General features: G+C 54.1%; 1 pseudogene; it reads left to right on the top strand.

Moving 5' to 3' along the window:
* The first annotated feature begins 13,696 nt into the window (after window positions 1-13,696).
* Window positions 13,697-14,640, top strand: LOC119923787 (annotated as a pseudogene).
* The last annotated feature ends 3,917 nt before the right edge of the window (window positions 14,641-18,557 follow it).

Raw genomic sequence — 18,557 nt, 5'->3', positions numbered from 1 at the left:
AGAGCCGCAGAGCCCCAGGACCGCAGAGCCTCAGAGAACTAGAGCCTCACATTCCAGAGCCAGAGGACTTGCAACACGAGCCCGAAAGTCCTATAAGCCCCAGAGCTCCAGCAGCCCCGGAACCCAGAGACCTGGACCCCAGGAGTCCTGGAGTCTCAGGAACCTCAAGTGCCCCAGATCCTCAGAGCCCCAGAGACCCCGAAGTACCATAACATTAGGAGCCCGAGAGTCCCAGTGGCCCTAAGACCCCAGAGTACAGAGCTCTAGAGCCCCAGAACACAGAGAGCCCAAAGAAGCCTAGAAACACTAGAGAGCCAGAGCCCTAGGAACCATGGAGTCCCATGAACCCCAGGACCCCACAACTCCAGACCGACAGTGCCAAAAAGTCCCGGGAATCCTATAGCCCCAGGAGGCCCACAGACCCAAGAACCACATGGCCCCAGAGCCCCTGAGCTTTCAGAACGACAGCCCCGAGAACACCAGAGCTTCAGATTCCCCAGAGCACCTGAGCTCCAGGAGCCCCAGAACCCCAGGGTACAGAGCCACAGAGCTCCTGGAACCCTAATGCCCCAGAGTCCTAGACGCCCCAGGAGCCCCAGAGCCCCCAAAGCCCCAAAGGCCCCAAATCCCAGAGTCCCAGTAGCTCCAGAGCCCCAGGAGACCCAAAGCCCCAGAGCCCCGAGGTCCAGGAACACAATCTACAGAGTACCAGTACCCATTGTACAGAATGTCAGAGCCCCAGGAGGTTCAGGAGGCGCAAAGCCCAAAGCCCTCGATCCTCAGGACTCCAGGAGCCCTGGAGTCCAAAGAACCCCAGAAGCCCCAGTGCCCTAGGAACCCCAAGGTCCCGGAGCACCAAAGACCAAGGAACCTCCAGGTACCGGAGCTCTAGGAGGTCTAGGAGCCCCAGTGCCCCATAGACCAATAGCCCTTAACCTCAGAGCCAAAGGAGCCCCAGAGCCTTAAATCCCCAAAGCCCCAGGAGCCCTGGAGTCCCAAGAGCCTATGGAGTCCTACAGCATCAGAGCACTAGAGCTTCAGGATAACCAGAGGCCCAAGTGCCCCAGGGCCCCAGAGCTACTGGATCTCCAGAGCCTCAGGAGGCCCAAGGCCACAGAGCCCCCAGTAACCCGACAGGCCTAGAGTGCAGAGGCCCAGATGTCCATGTGTCCCAGTGTCCCAGAGATTAGAATCCCTGAATCCCAGAAGCACCAGTACCGCAGAGCCCCAAAGTTCCAGGAGCCCTGCAGTCCCAAGAAAACCAGGAAACATAGAGCCCTAGATCAACAAAGTCCCAGAGAACCAGGAGGCCCAACACCCAAGAGCCTCATGCGCTCAAGGGCTCAAGTGCCCCAAGGCCCCAGAGCACCAGAGAAAAAGGAGCCCCAAAGCCCCAGAAAAACAGAGACCCAGGAACTCCCACGTCCCAGAGCCCCGGAAGCCCAGTAGACCCGGAGTCCCTGAGAGCCAGGAGCCCCAGAAACATAGGAACCCCGGAGTCCAAGGACCTACAGGGTCACAGATTTCCAGGACCTCAGGAGCACTAGGCTCCAGAGCCCCAGAGATGCAGGAGCCCAAGAGCTCCAGGAGCCACAGAACAAACAGTTCCAGAATCCCAGGAGTCCCAGTGCCCCATGAGCCACATGGCCCCGGAATCCCAGAGCCCCAGGAGCCACAGGAGTCCCTTAGCCCAGATCCCTAGAGCCCAGGAAGCCCTGATGCACAATGAACACCAGGAGCCCAAACAACCCGGAGCTCCAGAGCCCCTTGAGCCCCAGGGTCCCAGAACCGCTGACACTCAGGAGCCCCAGAACCCCCAAGGCCCAGGAGGCCCAGAGCCACAGGGTTTAGGGCCCAACGACCCAGCAGGCCCAGAGACTCAGGGGCCCAAGGACCCAGAGTCCCGGAGCCCCAAGGAGCCAAAATGCCCCAGAGACTCGGACCCCCAGGAAACCAGAGCCCCAGTTGCCGAGAGTGCAGAGCCCCAGTAGCCACAGAGATCAGAACCCCAGAGTCCCAGTAGCTCCAAAGTCCCAGAACCCCAAATACCAAGAGCCCCAGGAACCCTGTATTCTTCAAAATCCCAGGGGCCTCAGAGTCCCAGACTCTCAGAGCCGAGGGAGCTCGAATACCTCAGAGCCTCGAGAACCAGGAAGCCCAGAGCGGTAGGATCCTTACAGCCTGAGGTGCCCCTGGGAAGCAAAGTCCCAGATCCCTAAGAGCTGTAATGTCTTAACGCTTCGGAGCCACAAGAGCCCAAAGCGGCAGAGTGCCCGGAGCGCCAGAGTCCCAGAAGACCCAGAGACACATAGCGCAGAGTCTCAGAGCCCCAGGAGCCCCAGGACCTGGGATCCCAAGAGTCCCAGGATCCCAAAAGCCCAAAGAGCCCCAAGACAAAAGAGCCTCAGAGCCGCAAAGCCCTAAAGCCCAATAGCCTCAGAATCCAGAGAAGCAGTGTGGCTAAGTAGAAAGAGCACTGGTTTAGGAGTCAGAGTTCATGGGTTCTAATCCCGGGTCCGCCACTTGCCAGCTGTGTGACTTCGGGCAAGTCACTTAACTTCTCTGTGCTTCAGTTCCCTCATCTGTAAAATGGGGATGAAGAGTGTGAACCCCACGTGGGACAACGTTATTACCTTGTATCTACCCCAGCTCTTAGAACAGTGGCACATAGTCCCAGCGCACCAGTATCCCAAGAGCCCCAGGAGACCCCAAACCCCAGAGCCCCAGGAGATTTTGATTCCCAAGAACGCCAGAAGCCCTTGAGCCACACAAAGTCCCAGAGCCGCGGGAGCTTCAGAGCCTCAGCAGCCCCAAGTCCCCAGTACCCCCAGGAAACCCAGAAGTCCTAGAGCCCCAGAGTCCAGAGTCCCAGAGACCCAGGAGCCCAAGAGTTCCAGAAGCCCCACGGCCAAAGAGTATCAGAGCTCCAGAAGCCTCGTAGCCCCAGGGACCCCAAAACCCAGAACCCTAAAGTCATAGGAACCCTAAGTTTCAGAGCCCCAGATCCTCAGAGATATAGGAGACCCAGAGCCCTAGGACCCCCAGGGTCTCAGAGCCCCAGATCACCAGGATCACCCAGAGCCCCTAGAGTCCAGAGTTCCAGGACCCCCAGAGCCACAGCAGTACCAGAGCCCCAGGAGCCCCAGAAACCAGAGTCCTAGAGTCCCTGGAACACCAACACTCCAGAACGCTATATCCCCAGAACTTCAGGATCCCTGGAGACAAGGAAACCAGGAGTGATTGAACCCCAGAGCCCCAGATCCGCAGAGTCCCAGGAGCCCCAAGGTCCCAGAGTACCAGAGACCCAGCATGCCCAAGGTCCCACAGTCCCCAAGCTCTAGGAGTCCAAGAGCCCCACTAACCCCCAAGTCCCGGAGCCCTGGATTCCTAGAGCCTCATGATCCCTGGAGTCCCAAGAACCCCAAAGCCCTATTGCCATAGGACCCCAGAACCCCAAAGATCCAGAGCCCTAGAGCCTGGGGAATCCTTGAGTCCCATGAACACCGGGAGCCCCAGAGAGCAGAATCCCAGAATCTAAGGAGTCCCAAGGCCCCAGAGCCCCAGGATCTACAAAATACCTGATCCCGTGTAGCAGGATTCCGAGACCCCCAGGATCCGCAAGACTCCAGAACCCAAGAGCCCCATAGTTCTGAGCCCCTGAACCCCAAGAGCTACAGAACCCCCGAGCCCCAGGTTGCCAAAGCCCTAGCGCCCCAGGAGCCCTAGAGTCCAAGAGCCCCAGAGTCCCAGATTCCCAACATGTTGAAAGTCCCAGAGTCCCAGATCCCTAGAATCCAGGGATTGCTGGAGTCCAAAGCACCCCAGGAGCCCCAAGAACCCTAGAGTCTCAGTTGCCAAAAGTCCCCAGAGCCCCAGAGTCCAGAAGACCCAGAGATCAAGAGCGCCAGAAGGCCCAGAGCCGCAGAAGCCCCAAGACCTCAGAGCCCTAGAGCCCCAGGAGCGCCAGGGCCCAGAGTACCAGGACTCTCAAAGTCCCAGAGACCCAGATCCCCAGAAGTCCAGGACCTCTGGATTCCCAATAACCCCAAGAACCCCAGAATCCCAGTGTCCAAGAGCCCCAGATTCCAAGGAGACACATAGATCCAGGAACCCCATAGCCCAGAACCCCAAATTCCCAGGAGCCTCAAAGCCACAGAGCCCGGATCCCTCAAACCTCGGAAGCCATGGAGTCTCAAGAACCCCAAAATCTCCAGAACTCCAGAGCCCCAGGAACTCCAGAAGCTCCCGGAGCCCCAGAGCCCTGGAGTTCCAAGGACTCCAAGAGATCCACAGACTCCAATCTCCAGGAGACCCAGAGCTCTAGAATCAAGGGCCCCAGAGCCCAAAGATCCATAAGGCCCTAGTGACCCAGGGTCCAGAGTTCCAAAGCCTCATGAATCCGACTGCCCCATGATCCCTAAGGCCCCAGAACCCCAGAGTCCCAAGAGCCCCAGAGCACCAGAGCCACTGGAACTCCAGGGCCCCAGGAGCCCGAGAGCCCAGAGCTCCAGATTTCCACAACCCTAGGAGCCCTGGAGTCCCAAGAACCGCATGAGCCCCAGAGCCCCAGAGCCCACGAGCTCCAGCAGTCCCCGAGCCACAGAATCTAGAGTTCCAGAGGCCAGAGAATCCCGTGGTTCCAGAGACCCAGAGTCTCAGCTTCCCCAGAGCCCTAGAGACCCAGGGTCAACAAGGCCAAAGAACGCAAGAGTCCCAAGACTCCCAGAGACCGAGGAGCTCCTGCAGCAGCAAAGCCCAAGGTACCCTGCGCCCCAGGAGTGCCAGACCCTCCCAGGGAGAAACCCCAGATCCATTGAAGCTACAGAGCCCTAAGCCCCAAGAGCCTTGGAGTCTCAAAAATCCTAGGAGCCCCAGAGCCCCAGAACTCAGGAGGCCAAATTCTCTAGGGCCACAGAATCACAGGCACCATAGGAACCCCAGAGATCCAGAGGCCCAGAGCCATCGAGCACCTGCGCTGATGACATCCAGATTTACATCTCTGCCCCTGCTCTCTCCCCCTCTCTCCAGGCTCGCATCTCCTCCTGCCTTCAGGACATCTCCATCTGGATGTCTACCCGCCACCTAAAGCTCAACATGTCGAAGACTGAACTCCTTGTCTTCCCTCCCAAACCTTGCCCTCTCCCTGCCTTTCCCATCTCTGTTGACGGCACTACCATCCTTCCCGTCTCACAAGCCCACAACCTTGGTGTCATCCTCGACTCTGCTCTCTCATTCACCCCTCACATCCAAGCCGTCACCAAAACCTGCCGGTCTCAGCTCCGCAACATTGCCAAGATCCGCCCTTTCCTCTCCATCCATACCGCTACCCTGCTCATTCAAGCTCTCATCCTATCCCGTCTGGACTACTGCATCAGCCTTCTCTCTGATCTCCCATCCTCGTGTCTCTCTCCACTTCAATCCATACTTCATGCTGCTGCCCGGATTATCTTTGTCCAGAAACGCTCTGGGCATATTACTCCCCTCCTCAAAAATCTCCAGTGGCTACCAATCAATCTGCGCATCAGGTAGAAACTCCTCACGCTGGGCTTCAAGGCTCTCCATCACCTCGCCCCCTCCTACCTCACCTCCTTTCTCTCCTTCTACAGCCCAGCCCGCACCCTCCACTCCTCCACCGCTAATCTCCTCACCGTACCTCGTTCTCGCCTGTCCCACCATCGACCCCCGGCCCACGTCATCCCCTGTGCCTGGAATGCCCTCCCTCTGCCCATCCGCCAAGCTAGCTCTCTTCCTCCCTTCAAGGCCCTGCTGAGAGCTCACCTCCTCCAGGAGGCCTTCCCAAACTGAGCCCCTTCCTTCCTCTCCCCCTCGTCCCCCTCTCCATCCCCCGCATCTTACCTCCTTCCCTTCCCCACAGCACCTGTATATATGTATATATGTTTGTACATATTTATTACTCTATATTTATTTATTTATTTTACTTGTACATATCTATTCTATTTATTTTATTTTGTTAGTATGGTTGGTTTTTTTCTCTGTCTCCCCCTTTTAGACTGTGAGCCCACTGTTGGGTAGGGACTGTCTCCATATGTTGCCAATTTGTACTTCCCAAGCGCTTAGTACAGTGCTCTGCACATAGTAAGCGCTCAATAAATACGATTGATGACGATGATGATGATGGAGTCTCAGAGCTCAGAGCCCCAGAGCACCAGAAGCCCAAAGACTCCAGAGGCCCTGAGTCCTAGGAGCCCAATATCCCCAGCATTGCCATAAACCCAAAGCCACAGAGTTCCAAAGCCACAGACCCCCAGATCCACAGGAGCCCTGGAGGCACAATCACCTAGGAGACCCAGAGCCCCAGACCCCCAGAAGACTCAGAGACCACAGAACCCAGATCCCGAGCCCCAAAACCCCGGATTCCTTGGAGTCAGTAAGTCCCAAGAGCCCTAGGAACCATATATCCCCAAAGGCATACGAGCCCCAGAGCCCCAGAGCCCAGAGCCATAGAGCCCCAGTACACCCACAGCCCGAGGAGCCCCAAGGCCCCAAGACCCCAGAGCTCCAGAAGCCCCTTACCACCAGAGCTCCAGAATCCCCAGCGATCCAGGATCCCCCAGGTGCCAGTGTCCCCAGACCTCACAGCTCCCGGTGCTGCGGTGCTCCAAGAATGCCTGGAGGCCGAGAGCACCAGAGGCCCACGGGCCCTGGAATTCCCAGGACTGTATTGGTCCCAGATATCCAGAACCCAAAATGCCAAGGAGCCTGTGTGCCACAAGACCCCCAGAGCCCCAGGAGCTCCAGAGGTCCCAAGAGCTCAAAGTCCCAGAGTCCTAAACTTCTGTGCTACAGGAATTACAGAGCCCCAGTGTTCAGGATCTCAGAGACCCAGGAGCCCCAAAGCCCCAGAGTCCCAAATCTGATGCGCCTACAGATCCCCAGAGCCCATAAAGCAACATAACTCTGAACCCTGAGAGCGCTCGAGTCCCCAAAACCCAAGGAGCTCCCCCGACCCCAGAGCCCCAGACACAGGAGCCCCAGGTTCCAGGAGCCCAAAAGCCCTAGGAGACCCAAAACCCAAATACCCAGAGCGTGATTGCCCCAGGAGTCCCAAAGGCCACAGAGACCCAGGAATCCCAAGGCCACAGAGCCCCAAGAGCCAGAGGCCCGGAGTCACAGGAGCCTCACAGCCCCAGGTGCCCCAGGCACAGAGCCCCAATGTTTCTGGAGCACCATAGCACCAGAGCTCCAGATTCCCAGGGAACCAGGAGATCTGGTGTTCCAAGAACTGCATGAGCCCCAGAGTCGCAATGCCGCCGATCCCCAGGAGCCTCAGAACCCCAGAATCAAGGGCCATGGAGCCCCAGGAGCTCCAGGGTCACAGAGCTCAAATGCCACAATACTCAGAGTCCCAGGAGCCACAAATACAAAGGACCCGAGAGTCCCAGGAGAACCAGATCCCCAGAACCCCTAGAGCCATAGGAGCACGTGAAGCCCCAGAGCCCAAAGCCACAGATCCTCTGCACATGAGGAATGCCAGAGGCCCAGAGCTCTTGGAGTCCCAGTGTCTCAGAGCCCCACAGCACCGGGAGGCTGAGCTCCTACACCCCCGAGAGTCCCAGAGCCCCAGGATCCCAGAAACCCCCAAGGAAGGAGTCCCAGGGTCCCAGGAACCACAGAGTCCCCGTTGCCCCAAAGCCCAATAGCCCCAGATTCCCCAGGCCCTGGCGGCCTGGAGTCCAAGAACCCTAGGAACCCCAAAAACTCAGAGACCCAGAGCGCCAGGAACCCCAAGGTCTCAGGTGCCCCAGAGCCCAGAACCCCAGATTCTCAGAGCCCAAGTGTTCAATGCCCCAGAGCCCCAGAGCCCCAGGAGCCCTGAGCCCGAGATCCTCGGATCATTAGGGCACCTGAAGTCTGAGAGTTCTAGGAGCCCCAGAGCTCCAGAGGCCTCTGACACAGAGACCTTTACCTCCAGAAGCCCTTTCGTCATGAGAACCCCAGAAGCCCCTGAGCCCAAGAGCCCCAGATCCCCAGAAACCCCAAAGTAACAGAACCTCAGAAGCCCCAGAGTCCAGAGTACCAGGTCCCCAGGTCCCCACGGCCCCAGAGCCCCAGTGCACAGGAATCCTGAAAAACCTAGGATCAACAGTGCTCCCTGAGCTTCGAAATCCAGAGACCCAGATCCCCCGGAGCCCTGGAGTCCCAAGAACACCAGAAACCCAGATCCTCAGAGCTCTAGGAGCCCTGGAGTCCCATGAACCCAAGAAACACAGAGCTCCAGAGCCTCAGTGCCCTAGAGGCCCCAGACCCCAGGATCCACAGAGCCCAAAGAGCCACAGAGCTCCAGGAGCCGGAGCCCAGATCCCTAGTGTCCCAGGATTCTCCAAGCCTCTGAACCCCAGATCCCCAGAGCTTCAAGAGTCCTGGAGTCACAGTAACCCCAGGAACCCTATTGACCCAGAGCTCCAGGAGACCTATAGTCCCAGGATTTCTGGAGTCCCAGGAACGGCATGAACCCCAGCTACTCAGAACCCTGGAGCCCCAGATTCCAGAGTCCCAGAGCCCCAGGATCCCCAAGGCTCCGTTGACTCATAATCCCATCAACCCCAGAGCACCGGAGTCCCAATAACCCCAGAGTCTCAGAGCCCCAGAGCCCCAGAACCCCAGGCATGCCAGAGCCCAAGAGCCCAGAGCTCCAGAGTCCCAGGAGCACCAAAGACCCAGAGCCCAGATCCCCTCTTCCCAGATATCCTCAGAGGCCTAATTCCCTGGAACACTCGAGGCCCCAAAACCCCAGGAGCCACCAAACCCTAGCACCCCAGAATACTGGAGCCCCATGAGCCCCAGAGCCACAGAGCCTCAGAGTTTCAGAGCTCCAGGATACCGAAGGTCCCAGAGCCGAAAAGTTCCAGGATCCCTAGAACCCCAGGAGTCACAAGGGCCCAGAGCCCGGGAGCTCTAGGGTCCCCAGAACTCAAATCCCAGAGACCCGAGAGCCGCAAATCCCCAGATCCCCAGATCCACTGTGCTCCTGGAGAGCCAGAGGCCCAGAGTACAGAGCTCTAAACACCCGAGAGCCCCAGAGCCCCTGAAGTCTAGGAGCCCTGTGACCCGGGAGCAGTGCCATTCCAAAAGTCCCGTCTCAAAGACCCAGAATCCCAGAACCTCAGGAACACCAGTGCTACAGGAGCACTTAGACCCCTTAGTTCCAGAACCCCAGGTGGACCAGAGTCACAGGTTCCCCAGAGGTTCCGAGCCTCAAGAGCACCAGAGTCCTGGAGTCCAGAGCCCAAGACCCAGGAGCCCCAAGGCCTAAGAGCCACAGAGCACTGAAAGCTCAAGAACCCCAGCAGCCCCAGAGCTCTAGGAGTGTGGGGGCCCAGAGACCCAGATCCACAGAAGCCCTGGAGTCCCAAGAGTTTACCAGGACGCCCAGAAAACCAGGGCCTCACAGCCCCAGAGCCCCAGGAGCCCCAGGCTCCTCCTCCACCTGTTCGTGGCTATCCTACTCCACCTGGTCCTGGTCCTTTCCTCAGCCTTGTCATGGCCCGCGTCCTCCGCCTGATCCTGGCCCACCTCCGAAACCTAGTCAAGGCTCTCCTCTTCCACCTTTTTCTGGCCCTCCTCCCTCACCTGGTACTGGCTCTCCTTCGCATGGTCCTAGCTCTTCTTCTCCTCCTTTTCCTGGCCTACCTCTGTGGCCTGGTCCTGTCCCTGGCCTACCTCCATGACCTGGTTCTGGCCCTTCTCGTTCACCTGGTCCTAGCTCTCCTCCTTCACCTGGTAAAGGCTCTTCTCCTCTGCCTTGCCCTGGCCCTCCTCCTTCATCTTGTCCTGACCCTCCTCCTCCACCTGGTCCTGGCCTGCTCTTCTGCCTTGTCCTGGCCAACCTCATCCTGTTCCTGGCCCTTCTCATCTACCTGGTCCTGGCCCTCCTTCTCTATCTGGTCGTGGCCCTTCTCCTCCACCTGGTCCTGGTCCTCCCCTCTGCCATGTCCTGGTCCACCTCCTCGACCTGCTCCTGGCCTTTATCATCTACCTAGTAGTGGCCCTCCTCCTTCAATTTGTAGTGGATCTCCTTTTCTGCCTGGTCCTGGCTCTCCTACTCGGTCTGGTCCTGACCCTCCTCTCTATCTGGTCCTTGTCCTCCTTCACAGGCATGTCCTGGCCCTCCTTCTCTGTCTTTTCCTAGCCCACCTCCTCGGCCTGGTCTTGACTCTTCTCGTCCACCTAGTCCTGGTCGTTCTTCTCCACCTGGTAATTCCTCTCCTTCTCCACCTAGGCCCGACCCTCTTCTCTGCCTTTTTCTGGCCCACCTCCTCGACCTGGTCCTGGCCCTTCTCATTTACGTGGTAGTGGTTCTCCTCCTTCACCTGGAACTGGCTCTCCTTGTCCGCCTTGTCCTGGTCCTACTACTTTGCCTGGTCATGACCCTCCTATTCTGTTTAGTCCTGGTCCTCCTCCACCGGATGGCCCTGGCACTCCTCCTTCAGCTGGTACTGGTACTGGTACTCCTTCTTTTACACCTGGTCCTGATCCTCCTCCTCTGCCTGGTCCTGGACCTCTTCCTCCGCTTCATCCTGGCCCTGCTCGTATACCTGGTCCTGGCCCTCCTCCTTAACCTGGTCATGACCCTCCTTCTCCACCTGGTCCTAGTCCTCCTCCTCCTCCATCTGGTCGTAGCCCTCCTACAACACTTGGTCATGACAGTCCTTCTATGCTGTTCCTGGCCCTCTTCCATCTGGTCTTGCCCCTCTCCCCCTCCCATTTCCTGGCCCACTACCAAACTTGGTCCTGGCCCTTCTCATCTACCTAGTGGTGGCCCTCCTCCTTCACCTGGTATTGGCTCTCATTTTCTGCCTGGACCTGACCCTCCAACTCTGCCTGGTCCTGATCCTCCTATTCTGTTTGATCCTGTCCCATCTCCTCCACCTGGTTCTTGTCCTCCTATCCTGCCTGGTACCGACTGTCTTACTACACTATTCCTGTCCCTCCCGCTCCCCCTGGTCCTGACCGACCTCCTAGGCCTGGTCCCGGTCCTTATCTTCTGCCTTGTCCTGGTCCACCTCCTTGGCCTTGTGCTGGCACTCCTCGTCCACCTGGCTCTGGACCTCCTCCTCCATCTGGCCGTAGCCCCCCTCCTCCACCTGGTTCTGGTCGTCTTCTTCCACCTGGTCCTGGCCTTCCTACAACACATAGTCAACACAGTCTTTCTAGGCTGTTTCTGGCCCTCCTCTTCTACTTCGTCATGGACAACTCCTTTGCTTTGTCTTAGCCCACCTCCTCGACCTGGTACTGGCCCTTCTCATCTACCTAGCCGTGGCCCTCCTCCTACACCTGGTACTGACTCTCCTTTTCTGCCTGGTCCTAGCCCTCCTGTTCTGCCTGGTCCTGATCCTCATACTCTGCCTACCAAGTGCTTACCACAGTGCTGTTAGTGTTCAGAAAATACCAGTGAGTGATTGACCAGTCTTTCTCCCTCTCCTGGTTCTTTCTTCTTGCTCTCTCTACCACTGCCTCTCTTTCTTTCTCTCTCCTCTCTTGTCCTCTCTCTCCCTCTCCATGTTTCTGTCTCTATCTTTGTGTGTGAAGAAGGGAATGCGAGTCGAGCTCAGAATGATTCCATGGATCATAAAGGGTTTACAGACATATGCACCGCCTCCCACAACAATCCCGAATGCACCGCACACACCGTTCAGTTCCACGTGACATCAGTACCCAGTGGACCTTCAGAAAGGAAGTATTAATATTAGAATGAATGTCATGCATTTTTGTCCCAAAGGCATCACATCCCCACTCTCACAAAACCTCGCATGGTCTTTGGGAGGCAGATAGGTGCTCAGGTTCTGAGCCACGTTTCACAGATTGGGACCAGAGAGGATAAGTAGCTTGCCTATACTCTCACAGAGACTAGTTCAAATATCCTGACTGAACTCTAGGACTGAGGAAGAACTGGCTGATTTGATCACTGTATGTAGCTCAGCAGGATAATTCTAGCCACAGAATCCACTCTGGGGTCTGAATTATCTGGTTTAATTAGCTAACCTGATCAAACGAATTATGACCTCACCAGATCTCCACTTCCCTTGGTGTGGGATAATCACATTTGGGGATTGAGTAGCAGTAACAGCAGTCATAGAAACTGCATTTATTGAGGGACGACTGTGCTAAGCACTTGGGAAGTACAAACAAGCAAGTGAGACATTCCTGCTTCTCATCAACCCTCTCTCCTTCCATCCCCAAATCCCACCCAGATTTTTCAGACCTTGATGATTATGCAGAACCATATACAGGGTGAGTTCATGCTACTGAGATCTTTTCGGGCCTCCTTCTGTCTCCTCACTGTCAGTATCTCCCTCAGCCATGGATTCTGAAAATCCTCCAGGGATTGACCCTGCCTTCCCTTCCTCTAATATCCCATTCTATTCCCTCACACCCTATATGGCAGAAGTTCTTATTTATTCACTCAATCGTATTTATTGAGTGCTTACTCAGCTTACTCGGTGTGCACAGCACTGTAGTAAGTGCTTGTAAAGTACAATTCAGCAATAAAGAGAGACAATCCCTGCCCACACTGGGCTTACAGTCCAGAAGGGGAGAGACTGGCATCAAAACAAGTAAACAGGCATCAGTATAAATAAGTAGAAATATAGGTATATACATATTAAAACACGTAAACAGGCATAAATATAAATAAATAGAACTGTAGATATATGCATAAGTGCTGTGGGGCTGGGAGAGAGGAGTAGACCATAGGTATTTATTACCTTTGAGGCAACGTGGCAACGTGGAGGGGAGGGTCAGCTGAGGAAAAGGGGGGCTTAGTCCGAGAGGGCCTCTTGGAGGAGGTGAGCCTTCAGTAGGGCTTTGAAAGGGGAAGTGTGCTAGTTTGGTGGATTTGAGGAGGGTGGGTGATCCAGTGGTAGGACATGAGCCAGGGGTCGATGTCGGGACAGGTGAGAATGAAGCACAGTGAGAAGGTTAGCACCAGGGGAGCAGAGTGAGCGGGCTGGAAAGTAGAAGGATAGAAGAGAGGTGAGGTAAGAAGGGGCAGGGTGATGGAAGGCTTTGATGCCAATAGTGATGAGTTTTTGTTCGATATAGAGGTTGATAGGCAACCGCTGGAGATTTTTGAGGAGAGGGGTGGCATGCCCAGAATGTTTCATGAGTGAATTATATTTTCATCAAGCTCTCTTTCACAGTCATGCTCTAGACATACTAACCCCAACCTACTTCCTCCACCAACTACTACCTAGACTGATCTTCATTTCACATGCAGCTTTCCCACTCATAGTGCTTCCTTTTTCTAACCCGCACCCCAGTGCTCCATCTCCCTTCTCAGTTTACATTACTGTCAGAACTAAAGACAGATTTCCTCTTAGATTAAGAGAACCTGGTGTGGAACCAGGATGGTGTCTGATCTGATTATTTGCTATCTACCCCAGGGCATAGCACAGCACTTGAGCACACAGGGAGGGCTCAATAAATACCTGCATTCTTATTTTTTAGTTTCCCCTCACTTACTCAAATTAACTCAAATTTAACCTGACAATTATAGTAAGCACTTTCTAATGATTTGTCTCCCTCTCTCCCACCCTCTTTCTCAACTCTGTAATCCCCATATAAGTTCAGCTGCCAGACCTTTGCTCGTCCTAGACATGACAAACGGTGAGCTGGTCTTTATCCTCCTCGCTCTGGTTTCTCTTTTGTCCTGCAGTTGTCCTAGAGGTGAGCCAGCATGGACCTGGCCAATGGGAGTTCCTCACTAAACTTCATCCTGCTGGGCTTCTCAGACCAGCCCTGGCTTGAGCTGCCCCTCTTTGTGATCTTTCTTGTCTCCTACTTCCTGATCATCCTGGGAAGCGTGACCATCATCCTGCTGTGTCGGGTGAACTCACGACTCCACACCCCCATGTACTTCTTCCTCACCACCCTCTCTTTTCTATATCTCTGTTACACCACCACTACCGTCCCTCAGATGCTAGTCAAACTTCGCAGCACACACAGAACCATCAAGCTATGGTGGCCGTGTGGGTCAAATCTTCATCTTTCTGGCTTTGGGCTCCAATGAATGTATCCTCCTGATGGCCATGTCCTCTGACCGCTTCGTGGCCATCTGCCAACCCCAGCATTACTCCACTATTATGCACTACAGGCTTTGCTTCCAGCTAGTAGCCATCTCATGGTTCAGTGGGGGTCAGCACCTCAGTGCTCCAGTCCACATGGACGCTGAAGATGCCCTGCTGTGGCTGCTACCGAGTGAATAACTTCTTCTGCGAGGTGCCTGCCCTGCTCAAGCTGTCCTGTGTCAATACCGTGGCCAATGAGGCAGAGCTCTTCTTCAACAGCTTCCTCTTCCTCCTGATCCCCATGACCCTCATCCTGATCTCCTACTGCTTCATCGTCCTGTCCGTGCTGAGGATCCCACTAGCGAAGGGCCGCCGTTGGGACTTCGAGCCCTGTGTTTCTCACTTGCTGGTGGTTTTGCTCTTCTTTGGGACGGCGAACTACATGTACCTGCAGCCCCTGTCCCCCATCTCACTGGAGCGTGGAAAGATGATCTCTCTCTTCTATGGGATCAACACCTCCATGTTGAATCCCATCATATACTCTCTGAGGAATAACGATGTGCACCGTGCTTTCCTGGGACTTGTGTCTAAGGTTCCCTCCCTCAAGGTGTGAGAAGCCTCCTTGGGAAGGTGTGACCAGTGTGATAAGACCTGGGTTTCAGAATCCCCTTTCACTGGATGGTAAGAGATGAGAGATAGAAAGAACAAGCCAAGATACATTTTTTGTTTAAAAAGGGAAGGATCTTTATATCTTTATTGAGTCCCCTGTGTACAGACACAAGAAGAGTATCATAAAAAGGAAGCAGCAGAAACTTAAGGCCTAAAAAACAGGCTCCCCAAGATCATCTAATATAATTCATTACAACACGGTTTAATGTCTGCGTTCACCTAGTCAATTCAATATGTTAGCAAATTAATTACAACATGGCCTGAGTCACTGGGCTCACCTAGGTCCAAATCACTATAGTTTGATTCATGGCCATAGCTTACTTGGATACCTCGGTCAAAGCACATTCAGTACAAACATCAATCACAAACACAGCCAGCAGCTACTCAGATTTCCCTTGGTCAAAGGTGCATTCAGTGCAAAAACGGTAGTGAGCTATCTGGCTCACCTAGGTCGAAGTGGAGGTTGAGGGGGTCTACTCACATACAAATGAGGACCATCCATGTGCCCCATCTTCCTAGAAGTGCCATCATAGAAAGGGGTTCCAAACTCTGTGTAGAGGAGAGTGTTAGACTAGCTAATGGTGGTCTTGTCCTGATACAAAGGGCTGTTCTCTGGGTCCGACTCTTATGGGGTCTAGTATGGCTGAGCTCTGCCTTGTTTTGCTCACTCCAGGGGGAGGCTAAGTGAATACTACTTCCTTACCTTATCTCTTTATCAGCATCCATGGTCAGATGTAGCCCAGAGGCATCTGACTTCTAGACCGTGAGCCTGCTGTTGGGTAGGGACCGTCTCTATATGTTGCCAATTTGTACGTCCCAAGCGCTTAGTACAGTGCTCTGCACACAGTAAGTGCTCAATAAATACGATTGAATAAATACGATTGAATGAATTCTCCTGGAGATAAGAAAGATATGTTACAGATTACCAAGTGTTCTAGTCTGGAGGTAATAGTGACTTGGTCAAAGAAGATGGATTCCAGGCCTTAGGCTGTCACAAAAGGAGGGAACCTTTGTGGCCTCCTCATTTTTAAAAGGATAGAGTGAAATTTATGATATTCAGAGATGTCAATCTCTGATGATAGTCGAGGCAGTGAAGCTTGATGCAAAAACCACGGTACTGGGCTCCAAGAAACTCCAATAAAACTAACAGCAGCGTGGTCTGGTGGATAGAGCAAGGGCCTGGAAGTTAGAGCATGTGGCTGCTAATCCTGCATCACCACTTGGTAGTCAAGTGACCTTGTAGAAGTCACATAACTTCTCTGTGCTTCAGTTTCGTTGTCTCTAAATGGAGAGGAAATAACTGCTCTCCCTATCTCTTAGACTGTGACATCCATGGGGGACAGGAATTTTGTCTGATTATCCTTTACACTAATCCATCACTTTACACTCTCCTTGGGCATATAGTAAATTCTTAATAAATACTACATTAAAAATAAACGTACTCCAAGAGTAAATTTATTATAGAGAAATTGAGTCCGAGGCATGACTTAATAGCTTTCTAAAGCTATGCATGGTGAGTTGATTGCCGCAACATTGCCAAGATCCGCCCTTTCCTCTCCATCCACACCGCTACCCTTCTTGTTCAAGCTCTCATCCTATCCCGTCTGGACTACTGCATCAGCCTTCTCTCTGATCTCCCATCCTCGTGTCTCTCCCCACTTCAATCCATACTTCATGCTGCTGCCCGGATTGTCTTTGTCCAGAAACGCCCTGGGAATGTTACTCCCCTCCTCAAAAATCTCCAGTGGCTACCAATCAATCTGCGCATCAGGCAGAAAGTCCTCACCCTGGGCTTCAAGGCTCTCCATCACCTCACCCCCTCCTACCTCACCTCCCTTCTCTCCTTCTACAGCCCAGCCCGCACCCTCCGCTCCTCTGCCGCTAATCTCCTCACCGTACCTCGTTCTCGCCTGTCCCGCCGTCGTCCCCCGGCCCACGTCATCCCCCGGGCCTGGAATGCCCTCCCTCTGCCCATCCGCCAAGCTAGCTCTGTTCCTCCCTTCAAGGCCATACTGAGAGCTCACCTCCTCCAGGAGGCCTTCCCAGACTGAGCCCCTTCCTTCCTCTCCCTCTCGTCCCCTTCTCCATCCCCCCATCTTACCTCCTTCCCTTCCCCACAGCACCTGTATATATGTATATATGTTTGTACATAGTTATTACTCTATTTATTTATTCATTTTACTTGTACTTATCTATTCTATTCTATTTATTCTTTTTATTTTATTCTGTTACTATGTTTGGTTTTGTTCTCTGTCTCCCCCTTTTAGACTGTGAGCCCACTGTTGGGTAGGGACTGTCTCTATATGTTGCCGATTTGTACTTCCCAAGCGCTTAGTACAGTGCTCTGCACACAGTAAGCGCTCAATAAATACGATTGATGATGTTGATGATGATGATGATGATGATGATCCTCAGCCTAACAATGGCCTCTGCGTTGGGTCTGCCGGATTATGCTAAACCCTTCCACCTGTATGTACATGAGCGGCAAGGCGTACCCTCTGGGGTTCTCTGCCAGACTCTGGGTCCTCACTGTTGCCCAGTGGGCTATTACCCATCCCAGTTGGATCTTGTCATCCAGAGGCTGGTCTCTTGTTTATGGTACCTCCGTCTCCTATATGGTAACTCCTAGACGCCCGCGTTGTGCAAGACCTTTGTGATTCAAGGAGGAAATTCCCTTTTTTGGCCTAGTCCCTTTGCTAGACCACCTCCGTGAGTGGTTTCAGGGTTGGTTCTTGCGCTGGTTGGGTCCCGCCTTCATTATGATCGGAACTTTGCTCGTCACCTGCTGTGTGCTGTCCTGTTCATTCATTCATTCAGTCGTATTTATTGAGCGCTTACTGTGTGCAGAGCACTGTACTAAGCGCTTGGGAAGTACAAGTTGGCAACATATAGAGACGGTCCCTACCCAACAGTGGGCTCACAGTCTAGAAGTCCTGTTGCCTTTCCTGCCTACGATTACTACTACTGCTGAGGAGTTCGAGGGCCTGTTATACATGGATGACCTCTTGTGATCCATGAGGGGTCGGGCGACTCTCAGGATTAAAGGGGGGAATTTGTTAGGAACTATTACCCTAGGTTACTCCAATTTGACAGTATTGAGCGAGACGTTATGGTAAACAAGACATCTTATTAGGAGTTCCTGCTCAAGCAAACCGGCTAAACAAGTACACAGGGCGTTGTTGTTAAACTGTTACATTACCTGTAAGTCTGATTGTTTGAAGCTGCAATAAAGGCTGCAGTGGGAGATGGAATCGGGGCTGTTCGTCACTCGTACCCCACTGGGGTGAACGGGCGGATAACCATTTTCCTGCTTTTCTGCTCTAGTGACTTGTCCCTCTCGAGTCTTTCTTCCTTTGACCCTACCAGGGTCTTGCTACACCCCTGATCACAACTTTGTCCTCTATCCTCCGACTAGTCACTCGTACCCCACTGGGGTGAACGGACTAGCCAGGATGTCACATTTCCAACAATGTCTGGATAGCGGGTGGGAGCTGTCAGGATCCTACCCCCCTCTATCGGCTCTTAGGATGGCTGTGCCATCCCCTCAGATGACGGCCGTGTTATTTCCAGTAGTATTCCCCATGGGAGGACAGGCCCGGAGCTCCGCTGGGACAGCTTACTACCTGGGAAGCTCAGAAGGCTGGTATCATGGGCTCTGTGGTCCCTGCCCTCACAACCTAAGTAACTGCCCTGTCCCACGTGGTCCCCACTCTGGGACTTCTTCCTAGAACAACGTCAATGGACTAATCATCATTCCCTTTCCGGAATTAATAAAAACCTTGGAGATGTGAACCTCATTTCAAGGCAGGAATTAGGACCATCTGAATATCTCAGCAGAAGCAGCGTGGCCTAACGGAAAGA

The sequence above is a fragment of the Tachyglossus aculeatus genome, unplaced genomic scaffold (genome assembly GCF_015852505.1).
Source record: "Tachyglossus aculeatus isolate mTacAcu1 unplaced genomic scaffold, mTacAcu1.pri scaffold_263_arrow_ctg1, whole genome shotgun sequence".
NCBI classification, from domain to species: Eukaryota; Metazoa; Chordata; class Mammalia; order Monotremata; family Tachyglossidae; genus Tachyglossus; species Tachyglossus aculeatus.
The sequence above is the reverse complement of the archived record's forward strand: the minus strand, read 5'-3'. Positions and strand labels throughout refer to the sequence as shown.